This window comes from Globicephala melas, chromosome 10, assembly GCF_963455315.2.
Source record: "Globicephala melas chromosome 10, mGloMel1.2, whole genome shotgun sequence".
NCBI classification, from domain to species: Eukaryota; Metazoa; Chordata; class Mammalia; order Artiodactyla; family Delphinidae; genus Globicephala; species Globicephala melas.
This window is the reverse complement of record NC_083323.1, coordinates 18,793,540-18,806,996: the sequence shown is the minus strand read 5'-3', so window position 1 is coordinate 18,806,996 and position 13,457 is coordinate 18,793,540.

Here is a 13,457-nt window from a genome sequence, read left to right as displayed (position 1 = left end):
AGGGATTAACATGACAGGAGGCTTCCCATCAAATCAGAATTCAACTGAATGTTAACCATTCAGTTACATACTGGGCCCGTGGATTTATATTTAGGTTAAATTTTAAAGAGGGATGGCATTTGTCATCACATTATGGAAGCATTTCTCACAGCGTGTTCTGTTAAACACCAGTCCTCTATGTTGACCAGCAGGAAGAAAAGAGTTCCAAAGCCAAATACATGTAGGAAACAGTGACTATTAAATTCTTCCTCTTGGAGTCTCACATTGCAAACACTATAGTGTAATGGTCAAATATGCAAGTTCTGTAGCTAGATGGCCTGTGTTTGAAACTCAGCTACCACTTAGGAGCTCTGTCCCTCTGTTTCTTCATTTGTAAAATGCTCACAGGATGGCTGTGAGGATTAAATATATCAATGTAAGTAAAGCACTTCGCACAGTGCCAGGCACAATGTGAACATGCCCTGGTGTTGACTTTGTACCACAAAAGTATTTTAAAGTTTCTGAGAGGTCTTGCAGGGAAGACACCTTTTAACGTTACTTAAACCAGAGTTACCTAAACTTATTTGACTATGGAACCCTTTCTTCAAAGATAATTCTTCAGACTGAATATTTTTTGGGTCAGTCATTTGGGAAACACTTCTTGAAAGGCTTGTGTTTGAAAGCCAGGAGCTCAGAAAGCCAGTCGTTTCCTTCAAGGTGCTTTTCTATGTAAGGATATGCTGCCCCCAGGTGGACAGAAAGGTCTTGGCCAGAAACTTGGAGTTGAAAGCCAAGCTCTCCACTGGTGCAGTGAAAGTGAAACACACAAACAAATGTTTTTTTTATGACATATCTTAAAATAATTTGAAAAAGAGTTCTTTGTTAAAATACTGAGAGTAAAATAGATATTACCAGGCAGAGGGAACACTAAAGGGCTAAGGCTGTAAGACTCCTCCCATGAAAAGATATTGTTTTCATTTTTATATGCCCTGATTGGACCACTCCAGGCAGGCGCAACACAGGTGATCAAGAAATGTTTGCAGAATAAATGATTGCCTGGTTGATTTCTCTCAACGAGGGGCAGAAAATCCAACTGAGTTGTGTCTCTCCAATCTGCTCTGTAGGGATCTTAAGCAACTGCTCCAGATCTATATAAAATGTCAGATAATGTGGCTTGGAATCTTTTTCTCTGGGATGATTCACTACACACTAATGAAGGGAAGTAAGCTAATAGCATTTAAACAAAGGTATCAACTAGAATTAAAATTCAAAGGTGCTGAACAGTTAACTAGCAAATTCAGCTAACCAGAAGGGCGAGCTCTAAAAACTTACAACCCTGTGATTAAGTTTTTCCTGAAAGAGCTATATGAGAAAGTGGATGATGGGACCAGTGGTTCTCAACAGGAGCACATCGAAGAAGTTCCTACTTTCCAAGTTCTTAAAATCATTCTTGTTCTCTTTCTCCTCCTTTTCCCCCTCTTCCCCCCTCCTCCTGTTCTTCCACGTAAGTTCTTTTTTCTTTCTTTTTTTTTTTTTTTTTGTGGTACACGGGCCTCTCACTGTTGTGGCCTCTCCTGTTGCAGAGCACAGGCTCCGGACGCGCAGGCTCAGTGGCCATGGCTCACGGGCCCAGCCGCTGCGCGGCATGTGGGATCTTCCCGGACCGGGGCACGAACCCGTGCCCCCTGCATCAGCAGGCGGACTCTCAACCACTGCGCCACCAGGGAAGCCCCTTACATAAGTTCTTCTCTTGAGCACAGTTGGGAATATAGACATAAATGCAGTGATCTAAATGCCAACACTAGAGAGGGCTAGGATGACCAGGAGAAAACTTGGGCATTGTTTCATTAGGGACCTTTTGTTACAAGCCACACTAAATGACTTTGACTGGGTTAGGCAGAAATAAGAGACTTGTCAGAAACATCCTGGATCGCTGAGCAGCCAATGTGTAGAAGGAATGGAAGCAGAAAAGCTCAAGATTCTTCAGCAGCAGAAATTCACGGACATTCTGTCATGAACCATGAACAGTATTCCTTTTTAAGGACAGTTTCTGTGTGTTTCCAATCTCAAATTCTAGAAAGAGATCTGAGATCACATGTGCACTCAGTATTTTCTGTTTTCTCCTCCAGATCCATTCTCTAACCTTCTCCATCCTGTCTTGTGCCCCAGGGAAGTCAACCTGGATGGACTGAATCAAGGATCTCTTGTCTTCTGACTTCCATTTGGGTTCAGCTGATGGAAAGCACTGCAGGAGACTGGAGGGAGGTAGGCGGGAGGAGAGTAATTGGTGGTATTTGTTCTCCCGGCTCCCTCCATGCTGGGCCATGAGGCCTGGCTACCTCTCCCCACTCAGGGTCATAGCTCCTGGCAGATGTCTTTCCTTTTATGCCTAGGGCCAAGGTACTGCCTAACCTTTTTCAATTTCCTTATACCTTACCCACACTATCTAGTGTGTCTAGTCCCAATATTAAACTCTTCCCCATTTACCCAGTTTGAGTATCTCTTCTGTTTCCTGCTGGGACCTGATAGATACCAGAGACCTACCACAGAATCCACCAGGCAATTACTTAACCTCTCTGGGCTACAGTCTCATCACCTGAAAGACTGGATCAGTACCTCACAGGGCATTGGGTTAATTAACCCGATAATTATTAACCCTTCAATGGGTTAATAATACATGTAAAGCTTGGCACATAAAAACTCTCAATAGGGCTTCCCTGGTGGCGCAGTGGTTGAGAGTCCGCCTGCTGATGCAGGGGACTCGGGTTCGTGCCCCGATCCGGGAAGATCCCACATGCCGCGGAGCGGCTGGGCCCGTGAGCCATGGCCGCTGAGCCTATGCATCCGGAGCCTGTGCTCCGCAACGGGAGAGGCCACAACAGTGAGAGGCCCGCGTACCGGAAAAAAAAAAAAAAAAAAAAACTCTCAATAAAACTAGGCTATTATTATTATTTTGTCTTTGCAGTGAGGTTATTTAAAAATATGTAAATGTGATTTAAAATGTTAGCTTTTTGGGAACTTTCACACAAGCACTTTTCAAAATTAGGAAAAATGTAGGTGTTGCCAAGTGTCTATACTTGGGGCAGGGGAAAGTGGGATCACAATGGCTTGGAGCCCTGCCCAGTGGTAGGTAAGTAGCAGGTTCTCAGTGGTTATGCATTGGTTCATATTCACATCTTAGAGATGGGCTGCGAGCAGCTAATCCACCCACTAATCACCCTCCACTGCTGAATGCCATGAGAGTGGGTCTTCGGCAGAACACCACCAGCGACACTGCCCCTTCTTCTCCACGGAGCACCACTACGTGCTGGCTCATCCTACAAGATAAAAAATATTTCCGTGAGGAAAAGAATTCTCTTTCCAGGAAAAGCTCTGGACCCAGGAACACTGCCTGGGTGGTTGGCTTACTCTCTGTAGCCCAAAGCCTTAATGTACGCTCTTAGCTTCTGTACTCCAGATCTGTGTTATCCTAGAAAGGAAGAGACTAGTTGAGAAAGCTCTATCCTTGGAACATGGTTCCATTCATTCTAGAAGAAGAAGTTACAGCAGTCCTAGTGTTGAGGAGTGTCATTCAAGAGAGGCAGCATGGCCCAGTTGACAAAGGATGAGCTACAAAGCCAGAAAGACCTGAGTTCAAATCCTAATTCAGTAGATTCGTAGCTGGATAATCTTGGGAAAGTTACTCACCCTCTCTGGGCCAAAGGATCCTCATCGGCAAAATGGGGGATACTTTCTATTTTTGTAGGATTCTTGTGAGGATTAAGTGAGAAAAGATGTAAAGTGCCTAACACGGTGCCTGGCACATTAAATAAATAGTGACTACCATTGGCTGGAATAATAGTCATTTTCTACTTGTTAATTGTTAATGTCCTTGCCTTTCATGCGAAGCGACCCCCCAAAGCAACTCATAGACCCTTAGACTTTGAGTTGGAAGGGTCCACTACTTTAACATCCCCACCTTCCCAAGCCCATTCCATAGAGAACTCCAGAAAGCCAATTGGGCAGAATGTGGGGATACTTCTGAGACATCCAGTTGGCTTCAATCTAGACACATTAATAATAGTTTGCATTTAATGAGAGACACTCTGTGCCGGGCTCTGCACTAAAACCTTCATAAACATGAAGTTATTTCTAAGTTAATCCTCAAAACAGTCTATGTTGTAATTCCTACCATTGCCCCTCCCCTATTTCACAGATTATGAAACTAAGGTTCAAAAGTGTTACATGACTTTCCCAAAGTCACATAAGCCCATGAGTGGACTCAGAATTTGACCCAGGCAGCCTGATTTCAGAGCCTCCGGTCCCAACCCTTATATTGTAAGGCCTTAATACCTGGCTGCAAGACACAGCATGGCACAACCACATTCCAGGATAGCTATTTGGATTGAACTGATGAATTAACCAGCAAAGCAAGTGATCTGATTGATTTGGGCATGCCGCCTCTACCAGAGATATAAGTATAATCACTCAGAGAGCTTTTCAAAAAGTACCAATTCCTGGACCTCCCTGAAAGATTCTTATTTAATTGCTCTAGGGAGGAGTCTGGGTGTAGAAAACAATTAAAGCTCCCCAAGTCGTTTTAATGGGCAGTTAGTGTTGAGAACCGCTGGTGTCGACTCTCCTTGCCCTTGATGGGCACTTGATGTTACCACTTACTCTTGGAGTCCCTTAGGGATGGTCTGTCTTGACATTTAGTTCCGAATTACTCCTCATACATTAGGCAATAATACGTTGTGTAAATTCTGACTTACGATACCGCTTTGCCTAGAAACATGAGAATTTCCAAGGAGAATATTTTTCTGTATTACTAAGTGTATTCAAGTTTTCTTTGGAAAATGGCAACATCCAAATCCTTTCCTACTAATCATGTATTACAAAAAAATTGCTTTGAAACACTGCAAGGCAGCCAACCCCATTCAGTAAATTACACCATGTAACTGGCTTAGGCCTCATTAGGCTTGCCCTCTTTGGCTTTATCAAGGGAACAGCCACTTCTCTTTGCAATCCCTGATGGGAATGGATTTCTTCACTTTTCTTTGAAAGGTCAGTACATCCCCCTTTCCTGTATCCCTCATCAAGTAGTGGCAGCTCGGTCTTTTGTTATCTTCTTGTGCAGCTCCCTTGGGGATGCATTTTACTTACAAATAAGAGATGTTTGCAATTTTAGATAATCTATATTTGAAAAAGAAAGAAAACAATGTTATTTTTTTAAGATTTTTTTTTTGATATGGACCATTTTTAACGTCTTTGTTGAATGTGTTACAATACTGCTTCTGTTTTATGTTTTGGGTTTTTGGCCATGAGGCATGTGGAATCTTAGCTCCCCAACCAGGGATTGAACCTGCAACCCCTGCATTGAAAGGCGAAGTCTTAACCGCTGGACCACCAGGGAAGTCCCCAGAACAATGTTATTCCGAACAAGGGTACTTCTGGTGAATCCTGTTAGTTCTCTATCCAGCATTTCCTTTCTTCTTTCCTACCAGGATATGGTTTTGTTTGGGTATCATTCCCCTCCCTTGAGCAGTCTGAGTGTGCTCAGTATTCCTTCATGCTCACTATTCCAATTGCTCCTCCAACCGCATTTTATCCTTCTCCACTCTGACCTAGGGCCTGGGTGCCTGACCTGGTGATGGGCATGCATTGGTGGCATTAATGGCTCCTGGCACTGTGGCTTTCAGCAACTGGAAGACGAGTCAGGTTGGGGTATTTATTCTGTTGGCTTCATCCGTGGCTAAGTAGTTGCAGGTAGACAGCATTCCTTTATAAACAGACAAAGATCCTCTTGCTCAGTCCTCTCCATCCCATTCGCTGTGTGTACGCTCGAATAAGAGCTCCCTACTCCTCAGGCTGAGGGGCAGTAGTGGCCCTTTGTAGTTGCTAGCCCCTGGGCACTGCACCGTCCCTTGCTGAGTTCCTTCAACTTTGCCCACAACTTCATAAACAGTCACTTTATTAAATTTTCCTCACTTACCTAGTTTTAATATGTCATCTGCTTCCTGCTGGGACCCTGACTAAGACATCACGTGAGTCACATCTCCAGTTTCAGGGGCTGGATCCTGGTTTGTCTAATCTAGTCACAGTATCCCATTTGCCAGCGATCAGTTCAGACAACCAGGATTGAGGCAGTCAGTGCATGGTACTCCCTTAACAAATGTTTTCGATCCAGAGATGGGCACCTATCTTACGTAGGCCAATCAGATGGGAGGTGTTTCTTATTCTGTCCAGGCTGCTGTAAGAAAACACCACAGATTGGGTAGCTTATAAACAAGAGAAGTGTATTTTTCACAGTTCTGGAGGCTGGGAAGTCTGAGATCAAGGCGCCAGAGTTCTAGTGAGAGGGTTCTGAGCAAGCCCTCTTTCTGGGTCATAGCTGGCATTTTCTAGCTGTTTCCTCACATAGTGGAAGGCGAGGTGGATCTCTGTGGGGTCTCTTATAGGGACACTAATCCCATTCATGAGGGCTCCACCCTCATGACCCAAGCACCTCCCAAGGGCCCCATCTCCTCATACTATCATCTCTGGGGGTGAGGGTTTCAACATACGAATTTGGGGGGGACACAAACATTCAGACCATGGTGGAAGGGAAGAACAAGGTCTTCAGCTTCTTTCAGTAACCATCCCGTGAGCATGAGGGATGTCATTGTAAAGACAAAGCACACTCATTGGGCAAAGCCAAAGTAATGTCACTGGAGCCCCAACTGTCACATCTGTGGACTTCCTGTTATGGGAAATTATAAATCCTCTTACAGGTTAAGCCAGTTTTAGTCAGTTTTGCTTTGTAATTTGCTGCTGAAAGCACCAAAACCAATATAGTTTATTATTTCTTTTATTTGTGTAGCAGCCATAGGGCCTATTTGATTTTACATGTCAGTAAACATGTGAATGATTATAATAATAGTAATAACTAAGGTAATATGTACTAATAATAGCTATGTGCCAGGGTTATTCAAAGCACTCTATCTATAAATATTAATTTGGTTAATCATCACAGCAACTCTATTTGGTAGGTACTATTGTTGATCCTATTATGCTTTTTAGGATTATGCTTTTAAATGACAGACAGAAGGCACAGAGGTATAAAATACATACTTCAAGTCACCCAGCTGGTAAGCGGCAAAGCTGGATTTGAACTCAGGCAGTCAGATCCTGGGGTCTGTGTTCTTTATCGCTCTATTCCAGCACACTGTGGATTAGGGACAGTAGGTTTTATGCCCATATTTCAAACGGGGAAACTATGGTTCAGGGAGCCAAAGAGCTAGTTACGAGAAGACTCAACACTCACGTTAGATCTAGTGCTATTTCCACTATGCAGCCTTTCCCTCCCAGTGAATTTTCCATCCAGGGTGTTTCAATAATTTATGGAACAATCAATGCAAGTAAGAGTTCTCTACCCTTCTAAGCTGTCCTCAAGTGGAACTGGGAAGGGACTCCCTCTAGGGGCCGCTAAATATAAGGCAGCCTACAGATAACACACACAGTCTTTATTCAAACTTTTATCTCACACAATCCCTAAAAGAATTCTTTAAAACCATATACCCCATATATATATATATATATATATATATATATATATATATGTGTGTGTGTGTGTGTATGTATGTATGTATTTATTTATTTATTTATTTTGGGCGGTACGCGGGCCTCTCACTGTTGTGGCCTCTCCCGTTGTGGAGCACAGGCTCCGGACACACAGGCTCAGCAGCCATGGCTCACGGGCTCAGCCGCTCCGTGGCACGTGGGATCTTCCCAGACCGGGGCACGAACCCACGTCCCCTGCATCGGCAGGCGGACTCTCAACCACTGCGCCACTGGGAAAGCCCCCCCCTTATATATTTTGAAGTTATTATTTTATCATATGTTGCAAAGAATATACTTCCTGGTGTATTAAAATATTGACATTTAAAATAAAACTGTAGACCATACTTCTATAGGTATCTAATGAAATCTGAATTCCACTGCAATTTGGTACTCATAATCCATTCAAAATATGTGAATAAACACTTTGCTTATAGTTAGAAAATGTGTATCTTTCTGTTTTTTAAAAAAGTCGTATTTCCATTCCATATTGCATGCAGAATTTTATCCTAATGCAGTATACTTCATTTCTTAAAGCATTTTATTGATCTTTGCAATAAAAATATGAATATAAATTAAAAGTAAGTATGTTTTTAAAAAAATTTCCGGCAACTATAAGATCCTAAGTGTTAAAATATTTCTTTTGGATTGAGTAAAATGTACAAATATTATTAATACACAATTTATAAATAGTTAAAATCTACAAAAGTTCACTTTAATTGGAAATGCATTTATTAATTAGATAAATGAGGGGTTTTTTTCTACCTCCATTAGTTCATATAGAGCTAGTTTACTTATTGCTAGAATGAGTCAGGAACCAGTATTGATTCTATTTGTGTGTTTTAAAAAATGTTATAGCTGTAGATACTGAGAAACCTTATTGATGTAAGTAGGCAAATGAGAATATAAGGTTTATTATAGTAATGTCCCTCGATTATCTGAACACCTTCAGATTATTTGCCAAAAGTATAGAGTGATCTGTCATCAGAAATTATTTTAATGAACACTCAGATGTTTATTTTCTTCATAGCCCTTATCACACAAAATATTGGGTTGGCCAAAAGGTTCGTTCAGGTTTTTTCCATAAGACGGTACGGAAAACCTTGAACGAATTTTTTGGCCAACCCAATAATTGCATTCTTCATTTTATGTCTCCCCTCCTGCCTCCTTACCCATATATCGGGATGCAGACGTCACAAAAGCAGGAAAGTGGTTTGCATTGTTTGGAATAATGTCCTGGCACATAATAGGCGTTAACAAATATTTTTTGAACAACTGACTGAGGCAACCTGGTCCCTAAGGGGAGGCAATCCTAGTGATTCTGTTAGGACGGGGGATGAGGGAAGATTGGATGTATAGGTGACTGGGTTCTCCATGAGCTCAACTGTTGAAGCTTCTTTCTTCTCCATAAGTAACCTCTCTGAAGTACTCTGTTGTTTCAGTAAAACAGAGATTCTCTTCCCATCCTCAAATGTGAAGCAGGGGCAGCTCTCTGATTCTCCTATACCTCTGGCCTCAGGTACCTTGGCAGCCCTCCCCTGTCCGCTCCTCAGTAGGTCTTCTTGATAGATCTCCCAGTAGACTGAATGGCCATCTATGGCGTCCTTGGGTAATTTTAGGGTGTCTGGTATGTCCACCAAACTTTGTTCATTTCCCTACTGTGTGCCACAGCTTCTAGAAGGCTCCACTGGTACCTAAATTTACATTCCCTTGCCGTTTGAAGGTCTACAAGTTGCATTGTCATATCTGAGTTTTATTCTTACCCTGGCTTTGTGAGGTGGACAGGACTGGTTTTATCATCCTTAATTTAAAGATGAGGAAACTGAAGCCCAGGGAGGTGGAGAAACTTGCTCGATATCACATCATTAGACGATGGCTGAGTATGGGTTTGAACGCCTAGTCTAGAAGCAGTATAGAGTTAAAGTTAAATCTAGTCCGCTTTAGCAATTTACTAATGGGACTACAGTACTAGGAAAGTAACTTAGCTTCTCTGAACTTCAGTTGAGAAGATTAATGTATTTACAGCTTTACCACTCACAAGTACATTGCCTTCCCTGCCATGCGGTACATGGGCCTCTCACTGTTGTGGCCTCTCCCGTTGCGGAGCACAGGCTCCAGACGCGCAGGCTCAGCGGCCATGGCTCACGGGCCCGGCCGCTCCACGGCACGTGGGATCTTCCCGGACTGGGGCACGAACCCGTGTCCCCTGCGTCGGCAGGCGGACTCTCAACCACTGCGCCACCAGGGAAGCCCTATCCCCATTTTAAAGATGAAAAACTGAGGCATAGCATAGAAGAATAGTATAGCCTCAAATAGTATGGGCTTTGGAGTCAAGCCACCTGAGCTCAAGTCCTGTCTTTGTCACTAACTAGCTAAGTCACCTTGGGCAAGTTACTTAAAACCTGCCTGGCACAAGGTAAAAGTCAATATATGTCAAATAATGTTATTAGGCAACTTGTCCAAGGCCACAAACAAACAATGGCAGTGCTAGGTTTCAAAGCTAGTCAGTCTGATTCCAGAGATTATGCTTTGAACCATGATACTATGTTATCTTTAGAGCCAGAAATTTGGAAGGAGATAGGAAGGTAAATACGAGAGAGAGAGAAAGAAAAGTTTCACGGGGTGTGTGTTTGAGAGATATTAAGTACAGGAGAGAGAAAGGAGAGAAGTTTGTGGAGTATCAGGGTATTTTGTTGTAAGGAAAGAAACAGTTTCCTTTAGATGCCCTTTCCAAAGATTCCAGTAAGGAATTAAATTGCTCAACAGTGCTTCTTCACCACCAGTATGATGTTTCTTTAGAAAGCAATGCTGTGATAAGATAGGCCATAAGGCAGTGCAGCTCTATTTGGGTTAAAATTTCTGAAAGAATTCCAGCCGTTCACTCTGAATAGGGCCTCAAATGTGGGCCTTTGGAGATAAGGGGCAGAAATTACTAGGGCAGATGCCAGTGTGTGTTCCACCAGCAGCAATGGGACCTGCGTATTATGGGTACTCATTCTATCCTGGGAAATGATCAACCGGCCAATCAAGATTTCTACCCGGTAAGTGTGTTGAGGCAGAAGCCATGCTCCTTCTCTGTTCCTATGTACTTCCATCTCAGTGCCACACTAATGAAACCCACTCTTCCCTCTGGCAAACTGCACCCAGGGAGCCCTGCCTCCCCTTCCAAGGTAGCTAGGTCCCTGTCCACATTCTTGGCCTGGAGAAGAGAGATGGTCTCCTTTTTTCAGCTGGTGCTAGGTGTTACCTATGGCTACTCGCTGGGTGAAAATGAATGGGCTCTGCACTGGCCTGTAGCCTTAATGCCTTCCATCAACTAGCTCTACCTTTCGCCTGTAGTTCCAACAGCAACACCAGCGCCAGCAATCATATCTAACACGTGCTGAACAAATGACGACATTTGCTTGCTGAAGCCAAATATGTGTGCTGTTGAGTGTTACCTCCCTTTATCTCAGAGGAATGCTGGGCTGCAGGATGTCTATGGTCTCCTTCCCGTGTCCAGATTCTGTAAATGTATTGTGTGCTATACGGTCCTTTATGGTTCCTCTACAAGATGTTGTCGCTATTATTATTAATAGTTAAAACGAGGGCTAACATTTCTTAGACACCATATGCCATTGTGTTAAGTACTTAATATGTATTAGCGTATTTAATTGCTTAAAAAAACCCTGTGAGCTATGTATGTAAGATTATCCTCAATTTGCAAATAAGGAAAACCAAAGTTTAGCAAGATTAAATAAATTTCTCAAGGTTACACCGTTGGTTGTGAAAGAGCCAGGATGAAATCTCAGCCTGTCTGACTACAGGCTACCAACTCTACTATGTGGAATTTTTTCCTTCCCAGGTACTCATGAACAAGAGAGTTCAATTTCCCTTTATCTGTACGTCTGGGGTTAGCGTTTGTGCGGTACATACACATTGGCCTAAATCCACGTTCACATTTCCAGCCTTATTATTAGGAAAGGTAGGGGTCTGCCTACATGACAGATTCCTGCATGCCAGGGACGATAATTGTATTTATTCTCAGTGCAGATGAGAAGCCTGCATGGAGTCCCATTTTAGAACTCTGGAGAGTGTAAACTGTAAGCTCTGGAATGAATTTCAGACAAACAGGGTGACAGTGGTCCAAACTGTGTCCATGCTTGGTTGCCAGATGGTGGCGGTTGTCGAGAGCTTATATTTTCCCTGGAATCCAAGCAAATTTAAGAAAGAGAAATGAAGACATCTGAGTAAAGCGAGAGCAATTACGTCATAGAACAAGGTTTAAGGATGGCGATTGTGGAAGAAAATATAGAAGCTCATATGAGCATCACATAGCACCACCATAGTCATCACTGAAACACTATATTCCTCTCTTACTTTGGGTTCTCCCAGAAGAAGAACCCGAGAAAAGGATTCTAGTGCAAATAGTTTATTTAGGAACTGAAGATAGAAAATTAGGAAAGAGAGATGGGGAAGGAAAGGCAATCATTAAAGGGAGTGTTATCGAGCAGCTCTTACTGTGGGCGACTGAGCTTAACCTCACTGAAGACACTCTGAGAGCCAGTGTATATATACATTTAAAAAAATCCTCTACCAACTCTTATTGGTCATTGGTAGAAGACTGATGGAGGGTTATTAATTTCTAGGCATTTTTGTTCTACCATAGGGCAGGCAAAGTGCCTTAGAATCCAGTTAAAACTTTCAGGAAAAGAAATGCAGGAGCTGGCAGCTGGGAGTCAGCCTTCCTGCACTGAAGTGGATAGGGCACAGGGATATGGGTGGATCACTGAGAGTGTCTAAGCAATTTTGATTTTAGAGGGCAAGAGAAACATAGTAGCTAACACTTCTTAATGATTAGCCTCAATGATCACAGCCACTGTACAAAGTGGGCACTATTATTGTTGTCATTTTGTAATTAACGAAAGGTACAGAGAGGTAACGTAATTGCTCATATGTAAATATAGCTGGTAAATGGTAAAGCCAGGAGTTGAATCCAGTGGGTCTGACTCTAAAACCCATTATCTTATTGCATCTAAGTAGGCAGACTGCAGCTTCAGGCTCCTTAATCAATTCCCATTTCTCTAGCTCCATCCCTCTTGGTTATGCTGGGTATTTTTATCCAGAAAAAAAAAAAAAATCCAAGTTGCTGCCAACAGTTTTCTATTGCCCCTTGATTAGCATTTTTCTAGGCAGCGTCACTGATAATTAACGCTGCCACTTAGCACTCTGCGAAACTCTTTAGAGGTTTACCCATGAGGCATTTCCTGCTGTATTCCCATCTTACTGATGAGGAAACAGAAGCACAAGGTGGTAATAATTTGCTTGAGGCCGTATATTCAGTGAATGGGAAAACCCAAGTTTCAAACTGACTTGCCTCCCTTGCTTAATCACTATGTTCTGCTGTCTTCTTAGAAAGATTTACAAGAACAAAGTTTTGAGTAGGCTGTGGCCCTTGGCAATTCCAGGAACTACCTTTAAAAAGAGACAAAGTGAGTGAGTATAGCCAATCCAAGGAAATGGTATCGCTACTCAGTTTTGATTCAGAAAGTATGAACAAGGAAATACAATGATATGCCTCTGGGCGAACTTGTGTATTTCTGAGCTCTTGTTTTAAGGCATCAATAGATAGGCTGGGGGCTTCCGTGGTGGCGCAGTGGTTGAAAGTCCGCCTGCCGATGCAGGGGACGCGGGTTCGTGCCCTGGTCCGGGAGGATCCCACATGCCGTGGAGCGGCTGGGCCCGTGAGCCATGGCCGCTGAGCTTGCGCGTCCGGAGCCCGTGCTCTGCGACGGGAGAGGCCACAACAGTGAGAGGCCCGCGTACCGCAAAAAAAAAAAAAAAAAAAAAAAAAATAGGCTGACACTGAACTTAGAAATGTCATATTCATGTAAATTTCCAGCTGGGACAAAGCACCCTTAGCC